The 17,906-nt window shown below is 42.9% G+C and overlaps 1 pseudogene; it reads right to left on the bottom strand.

Moving 5' to 3' along the window:
- The window catches only part of LOC115466299, a 43,541-nt pseudogene extending 25,840 nt beyond the window's left edge, over nt 1–17,701 (bottom strand).
- Between the last annotated feature and the right edge of the window lie 205 nt (nt 17,702–17,906).

The following is a 17,906-nucleotide window of genomic DNA, read 5'->3' as shown; positions in this document are numbered from 1 at the left end:
ACTGAAAAAGGTGTGAGCAAAATCTAAATAAATAAATATTATACCTCAAGACTCCTGAGGCAGGCGCTTTGGTGCCAAAACACAGCAGCTGTGTTGAGTCATTTGGGGATCCTTTTACAAAGGCGCACTGAAAAATGGCTTGTGGTAGTGTACAGTTTCCGCATGGGTTTTGGGCACGTGCCAATCCATTTTTTAGCGCTCCTGTAAAAAAGGTCTCTTTTTTTTTTTTTTTTTTTTTTTAATATTTATTAATTTTAAATAATAATACAAACAAATCCAGTTTGTAAGGCAATACAGAGAATTATTTAAGGAAAATCAAAATATATATAATACATTCCATTCTAACATATATGTCAAAAATATTTAACTTATTTCTCTTCCTTAGACCACCATAAAAAGAAGGGGGAGGAGTCAAACAGACTTAAGGAGATTTGTCACTCTAAAAAGAGAAAGGAAAAAAAAAACTTGACAAAAATTGGCATAGTCCTGATCTTATTTTCCATTAACTTCCATTAAAAAAAAAAAAAAAAAAAAAAGGTCTCTTTTATGTTCCCTGAAAATGGACGTGCAGCAAAATCAAAATTGTTGTATGTCCATTTTTGGGTCTGATACCTTACTGCCAGCCATTGACCTAGCGGTAAAGAATCCGGGCGGTAATGACCTACGCGCTTCAAATGCCACTTGGCGTGCATCCGTTATGCGCGTCCGAAAAAAAATATTTTTCAGACGTGTGTATCAGACGTGCGCCAAAAATTAAATTACCGCAAAAACCACACGGTATTCGGGCGGTAACTCCATTTTGGAGCATGTTGGGCTCACGTAGACGCTTACGTGGCTTAGTAAAAGGGGCCCTAGGTGTTTTCCAATAAAGATTTGGAATTACATACACGTCTCCCTTGTTTTTGGAAAGAGCTAACCATAACTCACCATGAGATACAACTGAAACAGATGAGCTAAGTCAAAATCAATAAATAAATTGGAGCTTTTCAATTGATTCCACAGTGTGCTTTTTATTATTGACCAGGAATTCTTGATAGAGCAGCTGAAGAAAAAAGTGACTGATCATGTGAGTCATATGGCAGAATGTGGAAGATAGAAGCGGCTGTACGGGGAATGACTTGGAAAGGCATTGGAGCCTATGAAGGAGATGAGACACCACTGAAAGAGGGAGAGCAGACGGAGCAGGGGTTGACAGTATGAGAGACTGACAGGCGAAACAATAGGACCTGGTACATTCATTTGTTAATGGCAAAGATTCTGTTCTAGGTATTAAATATCAGATGAATTGGGGGCCCAGCTCCATACTGGAGTCTCACCTTCAGTAACTCAGTTGCTGACTGCTGACACTTCTCCTCTATGTCCAAGATCAAGTTCTTGAGAAAGGAATTTGGATGTTCTACTTGAGTCACATTATCCCAGATCTTCTGCAGAATCTCCTTCTCTTCCTCTTCCAGCCTTGTGAGAAGGCTCTGCTGCTCCTCATTCAGAAACTGGTGGAGCTCCTCAAATTCAGACTGGATTTTCTCTCTCTTGATCTTTGTCTCATGCTACATTCGAGAGATCAAAACCACAAAGAAGAAATTTCAGTGTCCTTCTTGTGTAGAGTCCAAGACAAAAACAAGACAAACAAGGTTAGGATTCACACAAAATCAAATATAACCAAGCAGGAGAAACAGAAGAAGGACCAGGAGGATTGCAGAGCTTCAGGAACACAGGAGAGGGGCAGAACAGCAGAGCAAACCATGCACAGCAGACAATCAGACAATGAACCAGAAGGGGGCAGCCAGAGGCTAGGGGGAAATACCTCAACCAATCAGGGTGGCCCCTGCTTAGCCAATTAAGATACAGAAGAACATTATAGGTACACAGTCATCAGTAACCTGATTGGACAGCAATCACCAATTAAGAAATAGCATTCACTGCCTCCAACTCTCACAGTGTACAAGTTTTAACAGTGGCCCATGCCTTGCACATGAGAATCTACTGCAATACCCTGGAGATGGCATCACCTGACCATCATTGACTACCTTTTATTTAGTTACAGGGTCTTTTACTTAGGTGTGCTGGCGTTTTTTCTGCGTGTTAAAAATAGGCACACGCTAAATGCCCATAGGAATACATAGGTGTCTTTAGCATTTAGCATGCACCTATTTTTAACATGCACAAAAAACGCCAGCACACCTAAGTAAAAGACCTCCTCAGTTTTTTGAAAGGACAATAAGCATACACACAGGAGAATACAATATAGTTAAACATCCGAACCACAGTATAGAAAAAGGATAGAAAACAAAGGTTAAATCAGTAAGTAGCTGTCCAACAGTGAACCCACTACCAGAGAGAAAGACCTTCACCCACTCCCTTGATCAGTATCAAATGCCTGACCAAAGAGCCAGATTCTTAGCACAGTTTTAAATTCTTTTAATGAAGGTTCAAAAGCAAATTATTCCAGGTGAAAGGAGCCAAAAAATACAAAGCAGAGTTAGTATCTTGTAGTTTCAAGTCATGCTTCTTTCGGACTAGGAAGAATTAGACGATAGTTGTTAATACTACTACTACTACTTAACATTTCTAGAGCGCTACTAGGGTTACGCAGCACTGTACAATTTAACAAAGAGAGACAGTCCCTGCTCAAAGAGCTTACAATCTAATAGACAAGTGAACGGTCGGTCCGACAGGGGCAGTCAAATTGGGGCAGTCTGGATTCACTGAACGGTAAGGGTTAGGTGCCGAACGCAGCATTGAAGAGGTGGGCTTTAAGCAAAGACTTGAAGACGGGCAGGGAGGGGGCTTGGCGTAAGGGCTCAGGAAGGTTGTTCCAAGCATAGGGTGAGGCGAGGCAGAATGAGCGGAGCCTGGAGTTAATAGACTGGAGAACCCGTGAGGGAGTGCATGGAATGGTGAGAGCAGCAAGATAGTCTGGCAAGCCCATTTTGAATGCTTTGAAAGCAATAAATGCAATTTTGTAAGTGATTCTTTGCACTACCAGCAACCGATGATTTTTTCTAAATAATGGAATAACGTGATCCGATTTCTTTGCACGACACAATAATCGGACACCTATGTTCTGTACAGTCTGTCGTTTTTTCAGTAATGAACGTGAAGGACCCATGTAGATAATATTGCAATAGTCCAACCTTGTAATGAGGAGGGAGAGTATAAGTCCATGGAATATATCAACGTCAAAGAAATGTCTCACTTAGGGTATTTTGCAATAAGTTCAAATTTTGGGTTCCCCAGTAAAATTTTGCAGAAGCACCCCAAGAGCAATAGGGCTCATCTTTCTCTCATCTTGGAGCAATTGAAGATCAGGATTCTTAGTTCCTCTTTGTTCCTTCTCTCCTTCCCCCATGCCAGAAAAACTTTTATTGAGGTTGGCAGTAGATGTTCAAGGTGAACATTGAACTTACCTCAGACTTGGCAGGAAATGCACATGATCACCACCATCTTCTGCTGCCACAGGGCCAAGTTTTGTAATAAGAAGATGATGTACTTAAGTGCTCTTCTTACCGCTGGCCCAAAGAAGAGGGTTAGGAGGTGCCACACTTTGCCTCTGCAGTTACCAGTCCCTGGGTCCCTTATTCACTGGGTGGTATTCACACCACTGCTTCATGTATGTGTATAGTAGATGGTAATTTACTATCTACACTGTTCTGCTTTAGGTTCTTTCGAATATATCTCTGTCAGACATATACTATAGAGGTGGTCAAAGGTTATTACAAAAACTTTATTCAAATAAGTAAATCATAAATCATACATCACTGCTTGAGTTGCAGACATCATCTTCTGCCAGCGACTGGGAGGTTCCGATGCAGTCAGACAGAGAGTCTCATCGGGCACAAGGGGCCTGGACAGCACGTCTGCTCCCGTTCTGAAAAACCCTCTGTCCGCCCTTAGCTCCCATGTTTTATACTGACCAATAAACATGATCTCATCATTTAATTGAATAAGGCTGACGTGTATTTAAGGATATGATAGTTTCATAATGCATCCCCAGGAACTGGCCAGGTTTCCAGAGATTCATGTGAAACATCCTCCTTAGCCCTAAGCATGTTGTCATTCCACTTAGTACAAATTACTTCATTTAATATGATAATGCTATCAATTGCTATCCTGAGAGTCTATTATGTACTTTCAAGAGAGCATTAACTATGATAACAATACTTAGGCAGAACTCAATGTCAAGCTCAAACTTTTTCATTACATGTACAAACACGATGAGTTCTAAACTAGTGTACTAATTAATTGAGTTTTGAAGGCTTAATAGGAACAAAGGGGCCCTTTTACTAAGGCACAGGAGGGCTAACGCGAGGGTAGCACATGCCAAATCGGCACTACTCTTGGGCTAGCGCGTGCACCCAGCGGTAATTCTGAGTTTGGCGTGCGCCGAATCCCGTGGTAGAAAATAATTTTCTGTTCTCTACCACTGGGGGTGTTGCTGGCGGTAATCAGCAGTTGGCGCGTACTGCATGGTTACCGCACGGGTAGCGCGTGAGCCCTTACTGCAAGATCAATGGGTGGCGGTATGGGCTCAGGCCGTACATAGGCGTACGCTAGTTTTAATTTCAGCACACGCCCATTTCCCAGCCCATTAGAAAAAATCCCATTTTCCCCAGCCGTGGTAAAAAATGGCCCAGTGCGCGTCCAAAACACACGCCCACACTGCCACAGGCCACTTTTACTGCGGCTTAGTAAAAGGACCCCAATGAAAGCAATTCAGAAAGCATCTGAGAGGGAGACATGGAGGGGCATTTTCGAACGAAACATCCAAGTTGGGATTTGGACGTCTTTGTAAAACGTCCAAATCTGGGGGGGGGGGGGGGGGGGGGGGAGGCGGGGAAATCCGTATTTTCGAAAAAGATGGACGTCCATCTTTCATTTCGAAAATACCAAGGACATCCTTGGATTTGGACGTCCTTAGACATGGACGTCTTTGACTTCCCGGCGATTTTCGAAACCAAAGATGTCCATGTCAAAAACATCCTAATGCAAGTCATTTGGACATGGGAGGAGCCAGCATTTGTAGTGCACTGGTCCCCCTGACATGCCTGGACACCAACCAGGCACCCTAGGGGGCACTGCAGTGGACTTCATAAATTGCTCCCAGGAACATAGCTCCCTTATATAATGCTGAGCCCCCCAACCCCCCCAAACCCCCCCCCCACTACCCACAAATGTACACCACTACCATAGCCCTTATGGGTGAAGGGGGGCACCTAGATGTGGGTACAGTGGGTTTGTGGTGGGTTTTGGAGGGCTCACTGTTTCCTCCACAAATATAACAGGTAGGGGGGGTATGGGCCTGGGTCCGCCTGCCTGAAGTGCACTGCACCCACTAAAACTGCTCCAGGGACCTGCATGCGCTGTCATGGACCTGAGTATGACATCTCAGGCTGGCAATCAATATTTTTAAAGATGTTTTTTGAGGGTGGGAGGAGGTTAGTGACCACTGGGGGAGTAACGGGAGGTCATCCCCAATTCCCTCTGATGGTCATCTGGTCATTTCAGGCACCTTTTTATGCCTTATTTGTAAAAAAAACATGTCCGGGTGAAAACGTCCAAGTTTTAACTTTAGGACATCCCTGCTTTTTTTGATTATGGCTCAAAGACGTCCAAGTGTTAGGTACACCCAAGCCCTGCCTTCACCACGCCTCCGACATGCCCCCTTGAAATTTGGACGTCCCTGCGACGGACTTCAGTTATAGATGTCCAAAATTGGGTTTTGACTATACCGATTTGGACGTCTCTGGGAGATGGACGTCCATGTTCCGATTTATGTCAGAAGATGGACGTCCATCTCTTTCGAAAAGGAGCCTGACAGTCACTTACCATCAGCTTCTCAGCTTTCTGCTCTTCACTGAATTTAAATTTCAGAATCTCATTCAGCTTCTTCCTCAAAGGCCTCAGGTGAATTTCAAATTTCTCATATGAACAATAACCATATCTATTTTAGATCCTGCATCACACATAGGGCACCAGCAATACTTCCACCAAATAACCCCAAATGGGTTAGAGACACATATTAATATTGATAATTGGCATATGTTAATCAGAGAATAAAAAATTACCTCAGCAGCCATTTCTGCTCTAGTTGTACTCAATTCTAGGCTACAAGCCCACCTTTTTGAGGCTGTTTATAACTTCTAACTCCTATTCACCTGTCCAGTATCTATGCTTGTTTTAATCATTTCCACAATGAGTAATTCCCTAATCCCTTATTTACCTGTTTGTCTTGAATAGATTGTATTCTATGTGGAACAGGGTCTGTCTCATTCGAGTTCAGTGAACAGCATTGCATGTGTCTAGCAGAGCTACAGAAATGATAAGTAGTAGTAACAGTAATATGACATAAAACTTTTAATCATCAGTATTCAAACAAAAGGGAGAGAAACCTTTAAGATAAATTGCTTTGCAGATATATATAGTCTCAATTTTCTAAGAAGCTGGATCAGCTGGGTCAGACCAGTGGTCCATCTAGTCCAGGATCTTGTTTTCCAAGCAGTGGACAAGCCAGATCATAAGTACCTGGCAGAAACCCAAATCGTGGCAACATTCCATACGATTGAAGACCTATCTCTTTGACAAAACATACCGCAAGGATCAAAACATATAAATCCCATATACATCATAACAATGCCTCAAGATATTACCCCACGTACTCCATGTCCCCGTACTCTCTCCCATTCAATATCTACCCACAGATAAAAACTGTCTACCCCATCGCTCACTTGCTATTATTCGATCAGCGTAGTAATTCCCCTACACCATATCCTTTAGTTTCTACGCCCCAAAGGCGACTGATCTGACTCTGTCTTCCTTAACTATTCACAATGTAACCCATAATCGTAATGTAAGAAACTGTATTTCCATCATTTACAATGTATTGTAAGCCACACTGAGCCCGCAAATAGGTGGGAAAATGTGGGATACAAATGCAATTAAATAAATAAATAAATACTACAAATCCTAGGGCAAGAAGTTACTTCCCATGACTGTCTCAACAGCACACTATGGCCTTTTCCTCCAAGAATTTGTCCAAATCTTTTTAAAATCCAGATACGCTAACCGCTGTTACCACCTCCTTCGGCAAAGTATTCCAGAGCTTAATTATTCGTTGAGTGAAAAAATATTTCCTCCTATTTGTTTTAAAAGTATTTCCACGTAACTTCTTCTAGTGTCCCCTAGTCTTTGTACTTTTGGAACGAGTAAAAAATCGATTTACTTCTACTCGTTCTGCACCACTCAGGATTTTGTAGATGTCAATCATATCACTCGTCAACCATCTCTTTTCCAAGCTGAAGAGCCCTAACCTCTTTAACCTTTCCTCATATGAGAGGAGTTCCCTCCCCTTTATCATTTTGGTTGCTCTTCTTTGAATCTTTTCTCATTCCGCTATATCTTTTTTGAGATATGGCGACCAGAACTGAACGCAATACTCAAGGAGCGGACCCACAAACAACGCATAAACAGAGGCATAGAGCTCTCAATTTTCAAAAATTGTTCTAAAATAAAGATTTTTAATAGACATAAATGTGATGATGTTACCTGGGAGGAGGAGGGGGTCTGTCAGATATGCCAGATGGTCGGATTAGCGAAGGTTGGATAATCAAGACCAAGTTGTTAAGCAGAGTAGAAATAATCAAAGACTATTCAAAATTTTTGAGAAAAGTTTTTTGAGTAAAGTATGTAATTGAGGTTCCAGTTTACCAGAGCCAGGAACTCCCAAAGTACAATTAAAAAGAAAATTTTTAAGCAGCTGGATGAATGACGATTTAGCCAGATAACTCCCAAAGCTACAAGAGACAAATGTTTTGACTATTAGGAACAGTAGAAATTTAGAATGATTAACCAGGCAGAGGAGACTGTCACCTCCCAAATGTTTCTTCACTCAACGTGTAATTAAACTCTGGAATTCGTTGCCAGAGAATGTGGTAAAGGTGGTTAGCTTAGCAGGGTTTTAAAAGGGTCTGGATGGCTTCCTAAAGGAAAAGTTCATAGACCATTATTAAATTGACTTGGGGAAAATCCACTGCTTATTTCTGGGATAAGCAGCATAAAATATATTGAACTTTTTTGAGATCTTGCCAAGTATTTGTGACCTGGATTGGCCACTGTTGGAAACAGGATGCTGGGCTTGATGGACCTTTGGTCTGTCCCAGTGTGGCAATACTTATGTACTTATATATTCTAGAATACTAGGATAAGTTGCCATTTACACGACATCAGGATTCTATACCCTCTGCAGGTAACTGCGTGACACGTCCATGCCCCTCCCCCTGTGAATGCCCCTTGCAGCTAGGCAGTATGCTATCTGTGCACAGAGATTGCAGAATCTTGCTGAGCACATAAGAGCTAGTACTCTATAATCTTAACACACAAATAGGGGGAAATTCTATATATGGGACTAGACTCTACGTATGGCACCTAAAAAAATCCACGTTGAAAAATATACGCCCAGGCATACTCTTTAGGCATACTTTATAGAATACGCCTAAATCTCTGCGCAGTTTATAGAATACGCTGAGCGCCCGTCTGTGTGACTAAATTTATTAGTGGGCAGTTCCACCAAGTAAAACATGGTGTAAATGCCGACGCCTAAATTAGGCGCGGACCGGATGTATTCTGTAACAACGCACATAGATTTTAGAAATGCCCATGATCCGCCCATATTTATTGGATTGAAGTAAAAAAATAGGTATCATGATAAACTTTGAAGGATTCACGGAGGAGCAAGTCTCCCGCATTCTACAGCAGCCAGCCCTGTTAGATGATGAGGCTGGGGGTACCTCCCAGAGCTCATGGACTGATTGCCTTAATCAATATAAGAGACTGACAAGAGCAGAGTTACACGGAAGTACTTTGGTGCAATATTTGAAAAAATCCATGATTCCAAGGGGTTTGCGGGTCATCAAAGAACCTAAGATGTTTACATCAGATAAGGAATTTGTTGATAAACGGGTGGCGATTCTAAATAAATGTAGCCGGGATCTGATGGTATTGATAGTAGAAAAAACAAGTGTTACCGAAGGTGAGATTAAATAGCAAATAAATAGATTGGAGCAGCAATTAAAGGAGACTTATTCTACTGAGGAATACGAGAAACAACATGCGGAATTATTAAGAAATATTAATACGTTTAAAGATTCTATTCGACAAGTAAAAATAAAAAAATATAAGAGAGATGAGAGAGATTATCATCAGGATAAAGCATATTCATGGAAAAATAAATATCCGTTACATGATGAAAGAAGAGTGGGACAGAGTTTTGAAAACTCTTCAGGAGATTCGGATGGCAGTAGCGATGATGGACGAGATAGAAGAATGGTTTGGATTAACGAACAACAGGAGCGCCCTTTAGATCGGGGACGTGGCCGAGGTACACGCAGAGGTCGTTTGAAGAATCAAATGGACAGAGGCTCGACCAACAGAGGGACATATTAAAAACGGATAGTTCCATACTATCGCAGAGGTTGCCTTTACTGAGGATCAAAGAGCAGACCTAAATTTGGGATTGGGGTTTGTACCCGCCATTTATTATGACCCCTTTAAGACAAGAGTGGTGATTTACCAATTTGTCAGGCTACTTCAAATTAAAAGTTTTTTCCATGATCATGCAGCAAATATTGATATTTCAGTGGTAAAGCCTAAGTCTAAATGGTATCCGCAAACGATGGACCCGGTGATTCATACTTTTTTGAAATTGGTCCTTTCAGATTTATTGAAGATTGAAAACGATCCTTCAAAATGATGGATAATACACAATCTGTCGAAAAGTGAATCTATAGCCCTTAAAGAGTTACGAAGGAATCCTGATTTATATATTCAACGGGCGGATAAAGGAGAAGCGGTGACTATCCAGCCCGTATATATGTATGAAGCAGAGGCTAAGAGACATCTTAGTGATGTAAACTTCTATACCCCTCTGACGGGAGACCCTACGGTGGAGATTGGTGTACAAATTGAACAGATTGTGGAGGATGCATTAATGAGAGGAATGTTAACTCAGAAAGAAGCTGGGTTCTTGGTAAATAAGACTCCTTCTGTTCCATACATTTACTTCCTGCCTAAAGTACATAAGAACTGTAAGACACCACCAGGTAGACCTATAGTGTCTACAATAAATTCAGTTCTTGAGCCGTTGTCAAAATTTGTGGACATTTTTCTTTTACCTATGGTCAAAGAGATTAAATCATATGTTAAAGATTCGACGGAGATGCTACGTTATTTAGAAGAAATTTATGATATTCCCGATGAAGCATGGTTTGTTACCATGGATGTATCCACTTTATATACGAACATCACTCAAAATGCGGCTTTGGAGGTTATTAGGGAGAATCTGGAAAAACGCCCTTCCTCTCCACGTATTTCGACGGCATTTTTATTGGAGCTGGCTACATTGGTGATTAAAAGAAACTATTTTTGGGACAATGGTACATTTTATGCTCAACATCATGGGGTAGCCATGGGAGCTACGTTAGCCCCTCGGTAGCTGCGCTATATATGGCAGCGTTTGAAGAAAAATTTATATATACATCTAGTAGATTTTCATCAGTGAGAATATGGAAAAGGTTTCTGGATGACATTTTTGTAATTTGGACCGGCTCTGAATCATCGCTGGCTGAATTTATAGAATGGATAAATACCTTGAATCTAGATTTTAAATTTACTGCCGTGTTTGATCAAAAGAGTATTAATTTTTTGGATATTCATATGAGAAAACATGCAGGAAAAATTGTTACATCTATTTACCGTAAGGATACGGATCGAAATAATTACATCCATTTTGCAAGTTCTCATCCGTACCATTTAAGAAGTAATCTACCCATTGGACAGTTTCTACGATTGAGACGTTTATGCTCTTCATTAACCGAATTTAAAGCTCCAGCGGAGATATTAAAAGCATGTTTTAGAGAGCGAGGTTATCCTGAAAAGATCTTAAAGCGGGCCTACTTGTGCGCAAAGTTTGCACAAAGAAATGTATTGCTGCAAGAACATCATGATGTGGGGAATGAAGAAGAAATATTAATATGCGTTCTTCCCTTTTCATCTTTGGCAAAGTTTGTTGTTCAAACAATTATGACTAACTGGCATGTGGTGCAAGTAGATGGTATGTTTTTGGAAAAACCTGTAATAGCCTTCTCTAGATCAAAAAATATTGAATTACTTTCAAAGAAGAAGAAAAAGACATTTGCTAGAGTTATGAATCCTCAGCATACTTCTTGTGGTAATTGCCAATGGTGCAGTCAAACGATAAGTGGCCCTGAATGGCAGGATCCTCAGACTAAACAAGTACTTAAATCGCGTACTGTAACGTCTTGTTTAACAGCTATGGTGGTTTACGTGATAATATGCCCGTGTGAGAAGATATATGTGGGCAGGAGTAAACGACCGGTAAAAATCCGGTTAAATGAACATAAATCTCGGATTAAAACCAATAAAGAGGAAGCTCCACTTGTACAACATTGGTCGGAGTGTAACCATAAAATTGCAGATATAAAATGGAGAATCATTGATCACGTTCAAGTTGGGTGGGAGGGTGGTAATGTTGAAAGCATTTTGAATTATAAAGAACAATCGTGGATTTTTGCTTTAAACTCTATGCAACCGAAGGGGTTAAATCGGGAAATTGAATGGATGTCAGTAATTTGAATAAGGAGGAGGAGTTTATTAGATGAGCTCTGGGATTGGTGGAAACAAATACTGACGTAATGAAGTTGGGGAAACCCCCTATTTAAAAGGTTAGAATGCCGCGGCCATTTTGAAACATAAAAAAGAAAGCAGGAAGTTGTTTCCAGGCTCGATTGAGGTATTTATATTGTATGAATGGGTTGTCGATGATGGGAAATTTTTAAGTACTAATATATTTTTTCATCTCTAGGAGATAGATCTTGATACAGCACTAATTGCGAAACGTGAATTCATGTCGGTAATATGCTCTCCGAGATGAATGACCAGTTCTGAAATGAAGATGAAGGAGTATATATTGAGACTACATTTTAAAAGCTAAGTGCTTCTGTTTTGAAATATTTAAAAAATAGAGAAAGAATAAAAGTGAAAAGGATATATATTTAAGGTTTTGATAGTAAAATGGATCAAATGAGGAATATCTGCCCACCATAAAAGTGCCTGGCTCATGTTATTAAGCCTGTGTGGTGGTGACAGAGACACCTGAGGGATCCTATACCAGGGGCGTAGCTACGGGTGGGCCTGGATGGGCCCAGGCCCACCCAATTTAGCCTCAGGCCCGCCCACCCAGAGTCCGAGTCCATCCCCGTCCGTCCGTATCTTTGAATCCTCGCCTGCAGCGATGAACTGGCGGGCAGGGCGCCAGTGCGCTGCTCTTCAGTAGTAAAAGCAGCAAACCGGCAGGTTCGAGTCCGTCCTTCGCTTCCCTGCCCTCTCTGCGGGACGCCTTCCTGTGATGTCATTTCCTTTCAGGCAGGCGGGACGCAGAGAGGGCAGGGAAGCGAAGGACGGACTCGAACCTGCCGGCTTGCTGCTTTTACTACTGGAGAGTAGCGCCCCGCACGCCAGTTCACCGCTGCAACGTCGGGAGTGGAGTGCAAGTGAGCCAGCCTATGAAGTCCACTGTAAGGAAGCCATTTGGTAAATTTCTGTTTCTTTCCACTCTCCCGCGCAGCCGTCGCGTCTCAAACACAGCAAGCAAACCTGTGAGCTGCTGCATTCACGTTGTCGTTCTTTGCCATGAGAGATGCTGCAAAGGGGGAGAGAGGTGGGGATGGAAAGAAACAGGATGGGTGGGGGAAATTCTGGCCACAGGAGAGGGGGGCAAGATGAAAGAGAGAAGTGACAGGAAGATGCTGGGAGGGGGTGGGGAGAAGAGAGGGAGCAGATGCTGGGCAAGAAGGGTGGAGGGAGAGAGACACTGGGAAAGGTGGAACCATGGGAGAGAGGCCAAGGGGGTGGCAAGGAAATAAACTCGAGGAGGATGGTGATTACAGGGGAAAGAAATATGGTAATGGGGAATAGATTGAAGATGGAAGGGAATGGATGGCTGGGGAAGTAGAGAAATGGGGAATAGGAGAACTAGTGTGTGAAATGGAAATCTGACAGGTATCTGAAAAGTAAAACAAGGAAAAGGGGTTAGGATAAAATGTGGGTGGACAGAGAAAAGAAAAGAAAACAAAGGGAGGAAAGAGCTAAAATTGAAAGGTCAATATGTCAGAGGCAAGTGAAGTGAGGGAATGGAACGAGAGGAGAAAAAGACAAATGGACAGCAGCTGCTTGAAGGAGAAATAGCAGAAAGATTGGAAAGTTCAAAAGAGAAACTGGATCAACATGATGGAAAAAGAAAATGACCAGACAACAAAGGTAGAAAAGGCATTTTATTTTGAATCTTAACTGAAATATGATAGCTTGAGAAATGTGCATAGCGGATGTCACTTTTCTCATGAGCTAAAGTGTTTCTGTTTCTATTTTGAGTTGGAAGGTCCTAGGGGAGAGGTGGAGAATAGGGGGAGGAAGGGGGCGGGCAGAAAGAAAATTTTGTGCCCACCCACTTTGGTCTGAGGCCCACCCAAAATTGGCTGTCTGGCTACACCACTGTCCTATACAATATATGAATACCCTTTACCATTGTTGAAAATGTGTTGAATAGTTGTGAGAGCTGGGTATTATATGAGACATGATCCGCCCATGGTCACACCCCCTTTTTAACTGAGCACCTTAGAATATACGTGCGCCTAAATTCTAATTAATGCCAATTAGTGCCAACAATCGCTTAAGTGGCAATTATTGGTGCTGATTAGCTTGTTAACTAAGTTGTGCACAAATCCTTGAGTTATATAGAGGGGCATAATCGAAAGGGGTGCCCAAGTTTTCCTAAGGACGTCCTCGCAGGACATCCCGGTGAAGGAAATAAAATGGGCGTCCATCTTTCATTTCACTAATACGGTCAGGGACGTGCAAATCGCGAAATTTAGGTCAACCTTAGAGATGGTCGTCCATGATTTTCGGCCATAATGGAAACCGAAGACACCCATCTCAGAAACGACCAAATCCAAGCCATTTGGTCGTGGGAGGAGCCAGCATTCATAGTCCCCCTGACATGCCAGGACACCAACCGGTCACCCTAGGGGGCACTGCAGTGGAATTCACAAATTGCTCCCAGGTGCATAGCTCACTTACCTTGAGGACTGAGCCCCCCAACCCCCCCAAACAACCCACTCCCCACAACTGTACACCACTACCATAGCCCTAAGGGGTGAAGGGGGGCACCTACATGTGGGTACAGTGGGTTTCTGGTGGGTTTTGAAGGGCTCACATTTACCACCACAAGTGTAACAGGTGGGGGCAGGATGGGCCTGGGTCCGCTTGCCTGAAGTGAACTGCAGTACCCACTAAATCTGCTCCAGGGACCTGCATACTGCTGTCAGGGGAGGTCATCCTTAATTCCCTCTGGTGGTCATCTGGTCAGTTCGGGCACCTTTTTGAGGCTTGGTCGTAAAAACAAATGGACCAAGTAAAGTCGCCCAAGTACTCGTCAGGGACGCCCTTCTTTTTTCCATTATCAGTCGAGGACGCCCATGTGTTAGGCACGCCCCAGTCCCGCCTTCGCTACACTTCCGACACGCCCCCGTGAATTTTGGTCGTCCCCACAACGGAAAGCAGTTGAGGTCGCCCAAAATCGGCTTTCAATTATATCGATTTGGGCGACCCTGGGAGAAGGATGCCCATCTCCCGATTTGTGTCGAAAGATGGGTGCCCTTCTCTTTCGAAAATAAGCCTAATAGAAACCGGGGGATGGCGACTAAAGTTGTGTGCTCAATTTTGCACCAATAATTGGCCACTAACAAGCAATTACTGGCACTAATTGGCTCTAATTAGAATTAATGCACAGAACTTGCTTAGCGTTTTTTATAAAGTGGGGTGTGTAAATTCTACCATGTGGATTTCAAAAGGGGGCATGGGCATTGGGAGCTCCTAAGAGTTACGCGCAATGTTAGAGAATACGCCCGATCCACCCCTAAGTTAGGCGTGGGCATTTATACCAGGTTTTAGTTGGCGTAAATGGTCACATCTAAATTTAAAATTGCAGGGGCAGACGCTATGCGTATTCTATAAACTGTGCCTAACTTTAGGCAATGTTTATAGGATAGCACTAAACATAGGCAGCCAGAAGCATCACTAACTATTTTCAATTCCGAAGAGAACTGAAAACATACCTCTTCAAAACATTCTGTAGCTAACCACATAAACTATCTAATTCCAACTTCTTCAAATCCTACCTCGTCAAATATGACATGGTCAAACACATAAGCTATTGAGGATTTCACTAAATCTTGACTGCAAAAACTATCGTAACTGCACCAAGCTGTAAAATGTAAGCCATTTTGAACTGGAACTTGTTTTTGGATAACAGTGGGATACAAGAATGCATAAATAAAAGATGGATTATTTTCTTATAAGTGTTTTTTCTATTTTTATAGGTACATCAGTTTGTGTACACCCATGATGTGGTCTTGTGCTGAAACATTGACCTTTCTATACCAGACCCTTATCAAATACAGAGTCAGGAGCTATACATTAATATGTTAAAATAGGATTGTGCAGACAATGAACTGAAAATCCGAAGCCAAGGGTAGTGTAGCACTTCCTGTGCCATGTAGAGTGGAGGAGTGGCCTAATGGTTAGAGCACTGGTCTTGTAATCCCGAGGTGGCCTGGTTCAAATCCCACTGCTGCTCCTTGGGATCTTGGGCAAGTCATTTAACCCTCCATTGCCTCAGGTACAAACGTAGATTGTGAGCCCTCCTAGGACAGAGAAATATCCAGAGTACCTGAATGTAACTCACCTTGAGCTACTATTGAAAATGGTGTGAGCAAAATCTAAATACATATATAGAATTTCCCTGAATTAAGGTTATAGGAGGCATAGCCCTAGTGGTTAGTGCAGTGGACTTTGATCCTGGGGAACTGCAGCTGTGACTCTGGGCAAGTCACTTAACCCTCCACTGCCCCAGGTACAAAATAAGCACCTGTAAATAATATGTAAACCACTTTGAATGTAACCCTAATCTTTGATCCTGAACACACTGTCGTTGGGGTCATCTTTGACTCTTCTCTCTCCTTCTCTGCTCATATCCAGCAGATTGCCAAGACCTGTCGTTTCTTTCTTTACAACATCCGTAAAATCCGCCCCTTTCTTTCCGAGCACTCTACCAAAACCCTCATCCACACCCTTGTCACCTCTCGTTTAGACTACTGCAATCTGCTTCTTGCTGGCCTCCCACTTAGTCACCTCTCCCCTCTCCAGTCGGTTCAAAACTCTGCTGCCCGTCTCATCTTCCACCAGGGTCGCTTTACTCATACTACCCCTCTCCTCAAGACCCTTCACTGGCTCCCTATCCGTTTTCGCATCCTGTTCAAACTTCTTCTACTAACCTATAAATGTATTCACTCTGCTGCTCCCCAGTATCTCTCCACACTCGTCCTTCCCTATACCCCTTCCCGTGCACTCCGCTCCATGGATAAATCCTTCTTATCTGTTCCCTTCTCCACTACTGCCAACTCCAGACTTCGCGCCTTCTGTCTCGCTGCACCCTATGCCTGGAATAAACTTCCTGAGCCCCTACGTCTTGCCCCATCCTTGGCCACCTTTAAATCTAGACTGAAAGCCCACCTCTTTAACATTGCTTTTGACTCGTAACCACTTGTAACCACTCGCCTCCACCTACCCTCCTCTCTTCCTTCCCGTTCACATTAATTGATTTGATTTGCTTACTCTATTTATTTTTTGTCTATTAGATTGTAAGCAGGGACTGTCTTTCTTCTATGTTTGTGCAGCGCTGCGTATGCCTTGTAGCGCTATAGAAATGCTAATAGTAGTAGTAGTAGTAATACCGATACACACCTTGTATTTCTGCACAGCCTCCTCTATCAGATCACACTGTGAGATCTGTGATCCTTGCTTTCCTTACAGATGAGACAGATTGGTTTCTGATCCTTTCTGCAGAACAATTTTTAATTTCTCTTCATGCTTCTCGCACAGATTTTCTGCTTGGTTTCTTTCTGTTTTTTCACTATTTCTGTGTTATTGCCAACTGCCTGTTAGGCCTGAGGATCCTCTGCTGAGATATTTCCCTGCACTGGGGACAGGGGAAGTTTGTTTCTATCCCCACCCAGGACTGACTGATACAGGGAGGACAGAAGTTATGTCCACAATCAATAGTCACCGGATCTGTAAAATAATCCAAACAGATAGAACAAGAAGCTCCTTCTTGCAGACTCTGAGCCATGCTTTCACCAGCCACAATTCTGTAAGAAGGACAAAACCTTCTTTCCTCCTCAAAATGCACCACCTGTTCCTCGGATCTCATCCCCACCAACTTACTAAACACCATCTCTCCTACTGTCACCCCCCCCCCCCCCAATCTGTCATATCCTCAACCTCTCTCCACTGCAACTGTCCCCAACACCTTCAAACATGCCGTAGTCACACCACTTCTCAAAAAACCATCACTTGACCCTACCTGTCCTTCCAACTACCGCCCCATCTCCCTCCTACCCTTCCTCTCCAAGATACTTGAATGCGCCGTTCACAGCCGTTGCCTTGATTTTCTCTCCTCTCATGCCATCCTTGATCCGCTTCAATCCGGTTTTCGCCCTCTTCACTCGACAGAAATGGCACTCACTAAAGTCTGCAATGACCTGTTCCTTGCCAAATCCAAAGGTCACTACTCCATCCTCATCCTCCTCGACCTATCCACCGCTTTTGACACTGACAATCATAATTTACTTCTTGCTACACTATCCTCATTTGGGTTCCAGGGCTCTGCCCTCTCCTGGTTCTCCTCTTATCTCTCCCACCATACTTTCAGAGTACATTCTCATGGATCTTCCTCCACCCCCATCCCGCTCTCTGTTGGAGTTCCTCAGGGATCTGTCCTT

Source organism: Microcaecilia unicolor, chromosome 3, assembly GCF_901765095.1.
Source record: "Microcaecilia unicolor chromosome 3, aMicUni1.1, whole genome shotgun sequence".
Classification (NCBI taxonomy): Eukaryota; Metazoa; Chordata; class Amphibia; order Gymnophiona; family Siphonopidae; genus Microcaecilia; species Microcaecilia unicolor.
This window is presented reverse-complemented; position numbering and strand designations above follow the sequence as displayed.